The sequence below is a fragment of the Perca flavescens genome, chromosome 2 (genome assembly GCF_004354835.1).
Source record: "Perca flavescens isolate YP-PL-M2 chromosome 2, PFLA_1.0, whole genome shotgun sequence".
NCBI classification, from domain to species: Eukaryota; Metazoa; Chordata; class Actinopteri; order Perciformes; family Percidae; genus Perca; species Perca flavescens.
The window spans coordinates 19,965,567-19,979,107 of NC_041332.1; the positions used below are offsets into that span (position 1 = coordinate 19,965,567).

A 13,541-nucleotide genomic window follows, 5' to 3' on the forward strand; every position below is an offset into this window, starting at 1 on the left:
TATGCCAGGTATTTACAGTAAAAGGTGGTTGCATTTGAAATTGAATGAACTGGAAGTTCAGAAGACAGCTGTTGAGGGCTGTCACAGTGCTGGAGCCTGAATGTATGAATCGTAACAACACTGATAATGAAACAAAATACATAGTTGGTTAGATGTATTGATAAACCTTCAAGAATATGATGTGATGTGTTGTCTTTTTGTTGTTGAGTGAGGTCAGGTGGTTTATTTGAAATGTAACAATGTTTGCGTTTTTTTTACCATGTGAACTGAAAATAGATTTAACGGATTAGATGGTGACATCTTCATGTTCATGGCGCTTGAACCAAATCCTTTTTGGACCAAAACCAGGCCTGGTTTAAAGGAAGACAGAGTACATCCATGTCGGTGTTTCAGTGTGAGAATTCTGACGTCTGGCTCCAGAAAGATATTCAAGTATTTGTATTTAAAGTGCTCATATTACGCTTTGTGGCTTTTGCCCTTTCCTTAATTGTGTTATATATCATTTTGTGCATGTTATAGGTTTACAAAGTGAAATAGCTCAAAGTCCCCCCCAAAGGGATTTACCATCTCTAACAGAAAACACTGTTCACAAACTGCTCCAAACAGCTCTATTGTAGTCCAGCCTTTACTTCCGTGACAAACATGCGTCACTTTGTAACACACGTTGTAATGCTGGCCTAGCTGCTAGCGTGGCACGCCTTCATACTCTGCTTCTGACTGGGTCGTAGTCCTTACCTAGTTACTGCGCATGTTAGACTCCCAACAAAGTTGGAACAGAAGTGAGATGCCTCATTCAGTAGCTAAAACAGAGAGCTCAACATACAGGGTGAAAAGAGGAGCTGCAGCGATGTGTAGTACAACAAAAATTTAGTGTTTTTTGAAAATTAAACTACATAAAGCTATTCTGGTACAACCTCTAAATACAACTATGAACCTGAAAATGAGCATAATATGAGCACTTTAACAATAATGATGATTAAAGCCATTACAATCAATCAACTTAAAGAAAATGCTACTTTGAGTACTTCTGTAACCATAGACCATACAATCCCAGTTGTGAGATAATTCAGAATCATATAATTTAGGCTCAAATAGAGGCAATAGATGACAAATAATGCATTTACTGTTGAGTATGTTGAAGCAGTAGAAGATCTTGAAGATATTAATGTCAGCGTTTGGCAGCAGCCATTTGGAGCTGGAATTTTGGAGCTAGTTGTTGCTTGTCATGAGGCCTGTGAGAAACAATCCAATTTTGATGGAATTCCATTTTGTACAGATGATTAATTCTGACAGGCCCTTAAAAATGAGTTTATACAGATACGACAGCACACAAAATGGTAATTAGAAAGTGTTTGTTCTGAGAGAGAAACACAAGGAAGGCTGCCTCCATTCATAAAACTAAAAACTAAATCCCAAACGCATCTGTACCTGTGTTTTACTGGAGCTATTTGCATATTGTCTGGTATTAGTCCCAATTTTACTCCCTTTGACAAAGCTCAGGTCGCACTGCTTGGGGTGATATAATGTGTTCACTTGTCAGAAAAGACACAATCTGTTCTGAAATTGTGTGTCTGTTGTTGAATTCAGGGTCCTTTGGGTAAAGTGAACATTTCTGCGGCCGTGGTTTTGTTTCATTGCTTTGGCTACAACACATAATGCAACACAGATCCCGCTCAGTGTGAGTCCACATTTTTAGCCAGTGTGAGTGTGTGTGCGCAGGTCTCTGTACCAGAAATGGAACCTCGACCTTGTTTTTGAGAAATGGTTTGGTCAGAAGCCATATTGCCTCTGAAGGAAAGCCATATTGTGTTACTCTGTTGGCTTCTGGCCTGCACTCACTTCCTCTTGTCACCCTTGCTGGTGCTTGAACTTACCGAAGACTGTGGCTGGTTTATCACAACATCCAGCCAGGCCAGGAACTCAGATTGTCGTTATCTTCATCATACTCCCATTTATAATCAGACATATTGCTGCTGCATACCTGAGGGTGAAAACATGCTCTGTGTGTGTGTGTGTGTGTGTGTGTGTGTGTGTGTGTGTGTGTGTGTGTGTGTGTGTGTGTGTGTCTTGCATTTTCCATCCATTCTGTGGTGCGCTCTTCCAACAGCAGCTGGTGATAATTGATCTGGCCGATGAGATCCAAACTGATCTTTTCCTCATCTTTTTATCCTTCAATGCAGCACTTCTCTAATATTAGCTGCACTCTGCAGAAGTAGCTCACACACACACACACACACACACACACACACACACACACACACACACACACACACACACTTCCGTACCATGTTTTTACTCTGTCAGGTACAATCTCAAGAAAGAAATCTGGGCATACTGCACACTAAGTTTTTTTTTAACAATCTGATTAATCTTTTTCAAACCACAGACTTGAAGTAGGCTTTTTTTGCAATGATGACAGCTGCTTCATTATTATTATTGGATCACACCGAGAGCTCGATTATAGCTGGTCGCCTTAGGTGCAAAAAGTTAAATGCATTACAAATTCACCAAAACAGTGTTCAAACATGATTAGGATGACTCCCAAACATCTGCAAAAGTGCTGCTAGCTGTTGCACAAAAGGTGTTCGAAGGACATGAGGGATACAGGCAACTCCAAGATGTTCACACACTTACACACACTCACACACTTGTTTACACACACGCTACTCAACTGGTCGCTCCTCGTATTTAATTCCCCCAGCAACAGACAGAGACAAGATGCTCTTCTTAGTCTCTGTTGATAACTGTGTGTGTGTGTGTGTGTGTGTGTGTGTGTGTGTGTGTGTGTGTGAACAGTAATTCTGTCCAGGATGTGAGCAGCTATTCAGTGCCTGGGGAGACATGTCTGTTAATGAATTAATTGCCGACTTGATGCCATAGTGAAAGCTTGTCTTAGCCGAGGGGAGGATCTCTGTGTGCTTTGGGTTTGGCATGAATCACGGAATGTGTGTGTGTGTGTGTGTGTGTGTGTGTGTGTGTGTGTGTGTGTGTGAGAGAGAGAGAGAGAGAGAGAGACAGAGAGACAGAGACAGAGGTGTTTGTGTGTAATGGAAACGTTTGTGTTGAGCGGGTACCAGATGATTAAGGGTAATTAAAACCCACGCCAAACAATATCAGCATGTGTTCACATATTAGACACAAGACAGCGCCTCACTCATCAGCTCCATGAATCACAGCCCGCCTGTCTCTAATATATATCAAGCAGCCATATTTTGCACCACAGAGTAAACGCTGTCATACAGAGGTGACAGAGGCCAACTAGGCAGGACACAGTTGGTCCCATTTTTACTGTGAATGAACAGTGAATGCTAGTTATGCTAGTAGCTAATGTAGCCTCGAGCCGCTAGCCTCAGGTAGAGATGAGGAGCAGCAGAGGTCTTGTCAACTCCACACCACCAGATCATTTTCATTTTCAACTGATACCGACTCACGTGACATCACCTGAGGCCATTTATCACTTCACGCAGCTCCCATTGGAGCCAAAAAAGGCTTTTATACAACTTGTTTTTATATATATATATATATATTTATATATGTAGTAGAACTCTCCAAGACCTGTAAACAGACTTTGATATGTAAAATCGACAGAGTTCCCTTATAAACTCGCTAGTTTCTGCACAAGCCAGCGTCACTCATTCATGCAGTCATCAGGTCTGAAACACACTGGTAGCAATATCCTGATTCATTGCCGCCACAATAGAAAGACCAGAGTAGTCTCACTTGTTAACAGGGAGCCATAAAGGGACCAGTAAACAGGGTAAGAAAACATTGCGAGTGAGTGTCTGTGTGTGTGTGTGTGTGTGTGTGTGTGTGTGTGTGTGTGTGTGAGAGAGAGAGAGAGAGAGAGAGAGAGAGAGAGAGAGAGAGAGAGAGAGAGTGAGTGCCTGGTCCTGTGCATTTGTCTGAGAGGATGAATGCGTAGGCATTGGCAGCTTTTTAGAGTTAAAAAGTGAGTGAGTGTGTGTATATACGTATGTGAGACCTGATCCCGAGGCCGGGGCCAGCGGTGCTGTAGAGGATCAGGGCTGATGACCTCAGCACCTCTGTGTGGCAGCAGGTTACTGAACAGTTACCAAGAGGAGGGCGAGTGTTTGCAGCCAAAGCAAATATGTAATGCGTGCTGGAGGCAACGACAGGAAAGGAAACAAGACAGAGAGAAAGTAATTTAAAGAGAAGAAAAAAACATCCCTCTCCTGCACTGAGCCCTGGGCTGTTCCTTGCAGTGATTACAATATTAATGAGATTAGTTGTAAAATCATTGTATTCCTTCTTGTACTTTCAGGTAAAAGTAAAATATCAGAACAAGCGCTGCAGCTGGTGTAGCATGTGCTGTTACATTATGCCACAATTATCCAAGCCTATTACACTTATTACCTTGGCAAAGCTTGTTACAATTCCCCCAAAATCTCCCTGTAGCTGATGTTGTTATAGGGCTATAACAACATCAACAACAACAACAATAGAAAACAGATACCCGCTTATGTTTGAAAGAGAGAGAAAGAAATAAGAGAGAAGGAGGCTTTTGTATTTGCAGCAGCTCAGCGTTTGATTCAAGGTGAAAGTCCTGGCAAAAACTTCTCTGGCAGCTGTCGCGCTGCTCGTCGACAGGACCACCTAGCACGAGCGTGAGCACATCAGGCCAAAGCAAGGGTCCTCAACCATCACAGCTATAGATGATTAATGGCTGGACAACGTTACACCCCGACACAGCAGCCTGTTATGTAGATCAGAGCGCCCCCCACTGTTTCTGTAGCACACTGCTGTCGTCATCTGTGTGAATCAGTTGCCTCTGAGGAATAAAGTGTCTTCGGTGGTTAATTATGTTGTAAATATTTAAACTGTAGATGTAGAATTGTTGAAAGGGGTTTAATGCAGTTATCCTGTAATTCTAATAGATTTTAGTTAACTGAATGTGTGTGTGTGTGTGTGTGTGTGTGTGTGTGTGTGTGTGTGTGTGTGTGTGTGTGTGTGTGTGAATAGACGGTGATTTATCACCAACTTCTTTGTCTTTCCCATATAAGTCATGGCGCAGGCTGTGTGTATGTGTGTGTGTGTGTGTGGCAGCCAGCAAGCCACTGGAGGTTTGTAGCACCTGGTCGTCATGGATGCCTTGAAGTCACAGTTTTGTTTGTGTGTGCCTGTCTGAGTGTATGTGTGTGGGCCTCTGATTGTCTGTATAACCAACAATGATGCTGGTTATAAAGACAAGGCAGCTAAGAGTCATGCGTCAGCTTTTTATCTTTGTTTTTTAGGGATGGCAGCCTGTTGGGTAGATGAATCTGCATTTGCAGACAGCAGGTTGACACGGTTGCACAAAGAGATCTCAGTCAGCAGAGGTCAGTACAAAGTAGACAGATTTACAATAAACTTGAGGAAAGGACACTTTGCAGGCAACGCTTCCTTTTAGACTGATGTGTATAATTGTTGGAAATTAGACTTCGGAGTATAGGATAATTTCTGCAGTCGGGTCTTGGATAGATTTGTCCCAAATTATGCTTTTAAACAGGTGCTCCACATCCACTGAAAATGTGATGTTTTTCTGGAGTCACATGAAAAAATCAGGATCATTGGAAACAGTGAAAAGCATTTACATTGTCTTTTTATGCTTTTATGCCTATTGATTGGATGTCTAACTCTACAAGCAACCTGTATGTCAAAACACATAGACCTACCTTTAAGGACGATGAAACTTTCTGAGAGAAAATAACACCAAAGGCTGATGTATGTGTGTGTATTTGTTTGGTCGTGTGAAGTGGAATGCAGACTTCTGGGAGGGTACTTAGGGTAAGTTTGTGGGGTCATCTCAATTTGCTAGGGGTGATCCCAGGTTAATCCATCACTCATTAGCTCTCACAGATAAGACTTGTAGTGGGGTGAGGGGCTGTGAATCCACACTCTCTCTCTCTCTCTCTCTCTCTCTCTCTCTCTCTCTCTCTCTCTCTCTCTCTCTCTCTCTCTCTCTCTCACAATCACCTCAGACACAAGAGCACACATGTTCGCACTCTCTGTCTTTCAGAAAAGAAATGGAGAGCATCTGATAGAGTAAAGCCATGCCCTCTCCTTCTTTGCCCAACACGTTTTCCCTATTTACCCCTTTCCCCTTGCTGGCTCTGCTCCCTCTGGGACAATACAGCCAATTAATTAGGCTCAGTGTCCAGCAGAGAGCAGAGGGAAGCTTGGAAAGCACTGGCCTCAGCTGATTCAGCTCCTCTGTAGAAGGCCCATTGTAGCGAGAGAGAGGAAACAGAAAGAGAGACAATTGGGTAACAGAGAGAGACAAAGTGAGGGAGGGTAAGCAAGAGAGAAAGAGAAGGGGAGAGATCTAAAGACAGAGAGAGTTTCTTGAGTCAGCGTGCTACCAGTAAGTGCTATTTAAAAAGCTTCCACTGCTGCTGCTGCTGGGTCTTGGTGTTGCAGGATGGGGGCTGCCTCTATAGTTGTAATGTGTGTTGCAGGGGCTCCTCAGCAGCTGTGGGGGTCCCCCTCCTCCAGCAGAATAAGTCATCAGGTTCCCACATGAGTCCCCTCTCTGCTTCTAATAACAAAAGGCCCATATCACTGGAGGATGACAAAGCAAACAAATGGGCCCAATTAGGGGGGTCGATAAGGAAATTATCAGGAAATTGAGTCATTAATGGTAATATTTGTGTTATGAGATGATAGTTCGTGGAGAAAATTCATTTCCAAAAGGGGCCCCTTTGTGTTTTCTTTGAAGCTAAGTCCTGAACCTGAATGACACGGGAAGACAATCTTGGCCTCTGCCTCGTTCCCTCTGTCTATCTCCTGTTCTCTAACCTCCAGAGACACTTGCATATATTGAAATGATTATGTACCAGGTCTCTGTAGATATCCAGATGTGTATCTGATGATAAAAACGAACCTGGAGAATGCATTTCACCTTCTTTTTGTCCCCCCTTCGAGCTCCCCGCTCTTGTTTTGGTTGCGTTTTTCTTCTCGTATTTTCTCCCGTGCAACCAGGACAGGTCGTTGGCTGGAGATGAAAGTTGAGGTGGAGCATGAGGAATAACCAATGGGAGGTGATTCTTCTGGGTCTCAGAGGAAGACAGAAAGAGTACGGTGAAGAAAGAGGTATAGATACTGTAGATAGGTAGCTGCGGGGGGGTGGCTTGCTCCCAATGCTCTCCTCCTCTTTCCCCCCTGGTCTGTCAGGGTGCTGTGGGAGTATAAACAGTAGCTGATGCAGACCTTGCTCCTGTCAGTAAAACAAATGTTTTTTATGCTAAGCTAACTTCGTATTCCTGCAACCCTGTCTCCTAAAAATTGCATTTGATAATTTGTTCTAATTATTTTTTTGAGCAGAAATATAATTATTAGGTTCCCTGGCTTTCTTGTATAGGAAGAGCTGCACTTACTGTATGGACGTGCACCGCACGCAAGTCGTTGGATGGTGGTCGTACAAAGTGCAATTCTTTTTTATTGATCCTGAGTCTTGCTTGCTGCTCAGTTTAGGTATCAAAAGCACTCTGGTTTAGGTTAAGTAAAGATTGTGGTTTCAGTTAAACATTAATAAAGTAAACACGTCCTGTCCTGTACTTCAAATCACTTGTTTAACCAGGAGCACAATCTTTTCCTAATGTTAACCAAGTGCCGTGGGGTCTTGCTGTGGGTGCCTTAATATAAACATAAACCAAATTACAAAGTATTTGCTGTTGTAGATTATCCGGTTAAAAATCTAAATTCTGACAGACAGGGCTGGCTCATTCTATTTCAATGCCCTGCAAAAACATACATATACTAACAAATATTTCACTTGTCTTCAAAGGGTTGTTTCCGGTCCCCTTTTCTTTTTCTAGAAGTGCCAGCAACAAGGCTAATAAGACAAATCAAAACGAGGCAGCATTTTGGCAGCAAACACTAAAATGAAATACACAAAGTCCTAATAAGTTTGATTGACTGTAATTAGTATGCATCTTTTTGCAGTTATGTTTTTAGAGATTTCATTTCAGGGCAAATAATTGCCATGTGGGACATTTTATACATCAACTTCTTCAGTGTTTTAAGTCTGGAAACCAACATCATGAATTACTTTCTTAATCAACGATTCTTTAAAGGACATTGTTATACATTTCATTTCACATATTTGCTATTTTGGAACTACAAACAGTCCTATCAGAATAGTTGATAACTGATTTGTTAGACAGAGACCTAAAAGAAAATAAAGATCACTTCAACAGCTTGTCTTTAGAGCATGTAGCCTTCGTCCTGCCTCCTGTGACAGCCAACATTTCATTATCCAGGAACATTAAGCAGCACAGTTTCCACTTTTAGAAAGAAAGACAGTATTGGGTTTCTGCGAGGGGTTTCCACGGCAGTGGGCGGGAAATGAAATGAACTCGGAGCACCAATAACAAACAAGGTCAGTGAAAAAATAAAGAATGAGGCGATCACAAACCAAGATAGAGAGAAAAAAGAAACAGAAGAGCGGGATTTAAGGAAAAGAATAACAGCGGTTAGTGTTTGGCTTGCTGCCTCGGCCAGTGACCTCATCGGAAATGACACCTGTCTTGCAAACGCAGTGGATTTCATATTTTAGACACAGCAGTGTAGATTACAGTACAATGGGCAAGTTGTGAATGTGTTGACGGGGTATTTGCACAGATGGGAAAATACATATTTGAAGCAAGTGTTTTCAGAAATATGCAAACCATTAAAATTTGATAAATCTTGACAACATGATCCATATTAAATGTTGTGTTGGGTTTTCACCTTTAAATCAGCAGCAATATGCTAAGACAAAAAAACAAAACCTGCTCTAAGAGGTCAAACTATTTTCTAAAGTAATTTTCATTAGATTAAGTTTAAGTGGCCTATGATAATTATAGTCAATTTTCCTGGTCCACTGAACAGCAGCATCCTGCAGCTGAACCTCCTTCCAGAGCAAATATTAAGAAATATCTACAGAATCAATAACACATTGGGGGGAATATTATTCTTGACATAAATTACACAACCACTTACATTTCACTGGGAAGCACAGTGTCCATCAGCCAGAGAGCTCACAATACTCTTACTATTTGGATGGAAACCTGTAAGCTTAATCTGTTAGTTGACAGAGGAAATAGGTGTAGCCTCTTTTTCCTCAGTAGCCTTAAACTGGTAATCTGTTTAGCTTTTTAAAATTAAAAATTAAAAAATTAAAAATTAAAATTCTCAACCCCAGTATCCCTGCGATTCGGCACCTTACTGTGCAATACCTTGATGCAGGAAGTAGTGTGCCGTTTATATTGTGAGCTGGAAACAGGTGTGGAGGTCAGGGAGGTGGTGTTGCGTGTCCTATCACTGGTTCACACCTCCAATTAACGTAACCATGATCTTTCTCTAACTTTAAACAAGCGTTTTAGCTAACCAACACTAAACTTACCTTATTATTTGCCATAACCTCAATTTTGCCTCAACGCTTATCGTAGTTGCCATTTGCAGATTTTATAATAAACATAAAAACGGTTTCACAGAATCTTCAATTCAACATTCTTTTATAGCGATTGGGTTGCCTAACCTTATTGTCAAATGATGTCTAAGTTATCTGCAATACAGTATATCTAATAAACAAACAAATAAAAAAGATCTCTTCACTTTTAATCATCTTTGCCCCACAGCACTTTCCTACTAGATTGTGTCTTCAATCAATTATCCATAAAGTGAATCACAATGATCAGCTGGACCAAAAGGTGTTGTTTATTACCCAGGAGTATTAAACGTTTGAACTTGTCCAAATAAATCCTCATTTGAAACGAGACATGAGACAAAAAGATAGGCGTTCCACTTCATGCCTTTAATCTTCTATGATAAATCCTCCATTCATTTCCCTCCCTGTTGGATGAGTGCCACAGTCTTTCTATTCAGAAAATGCTGTTAACCTCCTGTTTGCTTTCCTTAGTTTCCACCAAAATAAAACTTTCTTTGCACTTTCTTTTTAAAGTTTAAACTTGCATTTGCTATTATCTAAATAACAATCATTGCCTGTTGTCACATTATTAGCACAGCAAAATTGTGCTTTCATTGCAAAACACAGGGTTTACCCTCAGCGTGTGTCAGCCGTTTGCTTGCTCTGGCAAAGACCAGTCCTTTCCTCGCTAATTGCCTTCTACCGATGACTAAATTACAATGAGGTTTGGGTTTCTGGATCAGAGGGGTCTCTTTTCCTCCTTCTCCACTTCCCCAACTGTATCCTTCCTGCCTAAGTCAGAAGTGTCACATTTGGTTACGGAAGATATGAAATGCTGTGATTTCTTTTGCTAGAAAAGAGTTTCCCCTTGAATAAAAAAATAAAAAAAAAATAAAAAAACAACCATTAAGAGATACTGTTCCAACATTGCAATTAGAGCAGTGGATGTATGAAAATGTGTGTATTTATGCAGTGTGTATGTGTACCAGTGTGCATGCTGCTTGTGTGCATGAGGGCCTAATTTGTAATGAGCAGTAGGCACTATGCCACAGAAGAGGAGTGCAGTAAATGTTGTTCTAGAGCCAGCAAAGTAAAAAAATCTCCGCTCCATCAGTGTCAGAAACAATCTGCATGGACCAAACCAGCTGCCATAGCGCCATAATATGCAGAACCCCGTCTGCTGTTGCTGCTGCAGGATGGCCGCACGCTCCCACCAAAACCTATTGGCAGAATCTTATTTTTTAAGGAAGCTGCTTACTCAATGAAATGTGTTGAGCTGAAGTGAATACATTATGGTAAATAAAGTCAAGGAAATAATGACAAAATAACCAGAAACTTGACAATATAGATAGATAGAGGCTTTATTGTTGTTTAAAAAAAAAAATACAACAAAATTCAAGTACTGGGCTCAGAGAGTACCAACAGTGCTGAGCTGCTGCATGTATGTTATTATATTATAGGAGTGCCTACTACAAGGGATTCTCTGCATATGTCAAATAATGACTAAAATATTAATTCATAACAACTGAAACGCATGCATGTAATGTACCGTATGTTGATTATAGTGTTTCTTTGTTTTGTTTTTTAATGTTTTTTTTAAATTTATAAGACAAAATATTAAATACAGACTTTATGTATTTATTGCATGCACTGTACTGTTGTGTCATGCTGTTGTCCTAAATCGGCTTTAATTATTGGTTTTCAAATAAATGGAGGTTTGATATAAAGTAAAAATGTTTATGATTTTTTTGCAATCGATTTGTTCTTAATTGTTTGATTTGGCTGAACATGCCAGCTCTTCTAATTTAAAAGAACAAGAATTCACTGAATGAAAGTCAGCAAATTGATTTGAAACAATTCAGTAATTTTGTAACCTGTTTATTATTTATGGTTACAGTGAGAAAGCAAACCTTCCAACGCTGTGCACTAACAGAGACCACCTATAATAGCTTGCTTTTTCTCTACCTACTCCTAGGCCTACTACCTGTCCTGTTGCAACTGAACTACACATCGACAGATCAACTCTTAGCATGCCATCACTGTGGTTGTATCTGTGAAAAGTGATATTTAAGGTGGTTGAGCCTGAACAGTGTTAGGTCTTACTGGTCTTAAAGATGAACTCACTGAGTAGAAGGATCTAAGTGACTGTGAGCTGTTCTGAAAAACAACACTAAATGTTTTTGATTTACATGTATAGCTCCATATTCCAGTGGTTCTGGATTATGAGTTATGATAGCTGAGGCTGAAACACGGGAAATACATATTTTTAGAGCCCAAAGACAACATGTGTCATAAGAGTGATGCATATGTATGTTCACACTCTCACCACATTTTTCCGTTTGATCCGTTTGATCCTCTCTTCTTTGAAATGTGCTACAATATTTGGCCTCTTTGCTCACCAGCACTTACTGTAACTGTGTAGGCACTCACTTTCCCCACAGTTTCAGTCATATTTATATTAAGCTCATGATTAAAGTGAACTGTACTAGCGAGTCTGAGAGATCATAGGGGATTATTGTCATGTCACAAAATTGCTGATCAGTGCTAATGACTCATCATTAATCATATCCTGCAGCATGGAGGTAACTGCGGAGTTTGTCTTGTCACTCACTGGCGTTCCATGTCCGTCACAGACTTACTTGTTACTCATGCTTCTCCCGACCCAATACTGTGAGCAGGTCATCTTGTTCATTGGTTCTGTATCCTGTAGTGCCTTGACATCAGCTTTTATACCACAGCCTGGCAGAAATCTGTTTCTCAGTGAGCTCATCTCTCGACATGCAGCTCCACTCTGCCTCTCCCAAGAAAAACCTCTCAGCTGTGAGAGATGCAGTGCCTGCTGCAACCCTAACACCAAAGCATTTGTGACCAAAGCATCTCTAGACTGAGCGGACTTTAAAGCATAAAACATGCATAGAGAAAACACATGCAGCTACGCTGGCAAATCATTTCCCCCCTGCCCGCACACACTCTGCTCACACACTGAGGTTTGTTTTTAAAAAGAGTGCAGGATCAATTTAGTTTAAAGTTTAAGAGTATACAGTTTAAAAATATGGATGAGAGCTGAGGACAATATAAGGAAAAGGGGAAAACGAAAAAATTACAATAAATGTGTCACAGAAGTGAAGAAAATGTGCTGTGGGGTTTCAGATTTATGGCTTCCAGCGGCTTCCCGCTCACTCCCTCCTCTGGAGATAGGAGACTGTGCTTGACTTGGTGGCATGAAGTCAAAAATGTACAGTACACACACACACACACCCCCGCGCACACACACACACACACACACACACACACACACACACACACACACACACACACACACACACTAACAGACCTCTTAAAGTACGCTTCCCTCATCATTCCACCGCATGCTGCTGTCTGCATAAAGTCTGCTTTTAAGGCCAGATGCAGCAAAGAAGCGCGATATGTACCAAGTGACCCCAGGTTCTGATGTATGTTGGCTGAGACAGTTTAAATGTCTCTCTGATTGCACACTTTGACAACCCAGCCTCCCTGTCTGTTTACATTCTCGCTCATATAGCTGGATAATCATGCACTGCGCCTATAGTACACAATGTGGTGTGTTTGTCATTTTTCTAACCTTTATTCATCCAGGAAAGTTTTTTTTCTTAAACCTGTTTACTGTCTACCTATCCTGCACAGTAAAGTTTGCCTTCTATTGCGTTAAATGCCTGTGATTTTCTCAGGCTGTGTGTGGATTCAAACCCCTAGACAGTTTGGAGAAATCCTGCCAAGGGATGCACAAGTAAAGTGTAAAATCAACACATACTGTGTGCATACTGAGCCGTTTTCACAATGAGCTCTGGTGCTCTCAGTAATCAGAGAGGGCTTTTAAGACGATTTTCATTGCAACTTGGTCTCGAGCCAAACCTGCCCCCCGACAGTGTTAAGAGTAATTGGCAGGTTGTAAAAGAGCTACAAAAGATCATGCAGCTATAGTGGAACTTCAGTTTTGTGACTTTCACCAGGAGGGAAATAAACAGAGGGATGAAGAGGAGGGAGAGCAATGTCTTTTAAAAAAAATAAAAAACTGTCAAGTTGAGATTTATTTTTTTCCCGTTCCATCTCAACACCCCTCAATTCCCCTTTGTCACTAGATTGACTTGAGTTTCAG

At 41.1% G+C, this 13,541-nt stretch overlaps 1 protein-coding gene across 2 annotated transcripts in view; it reads left to right on the plus strand.

Annotated features, from left to right (window-relative positions):
• The window catches only part of ntn1a (netrin 1a), a 65,805-nt gene that overhangs the window by 6,537 nt on the left and 45,727 nt on the right, over nt 1-13,541 (plus strand). The gene's annotated exons all lie outside the window — the stretch shown is intronic.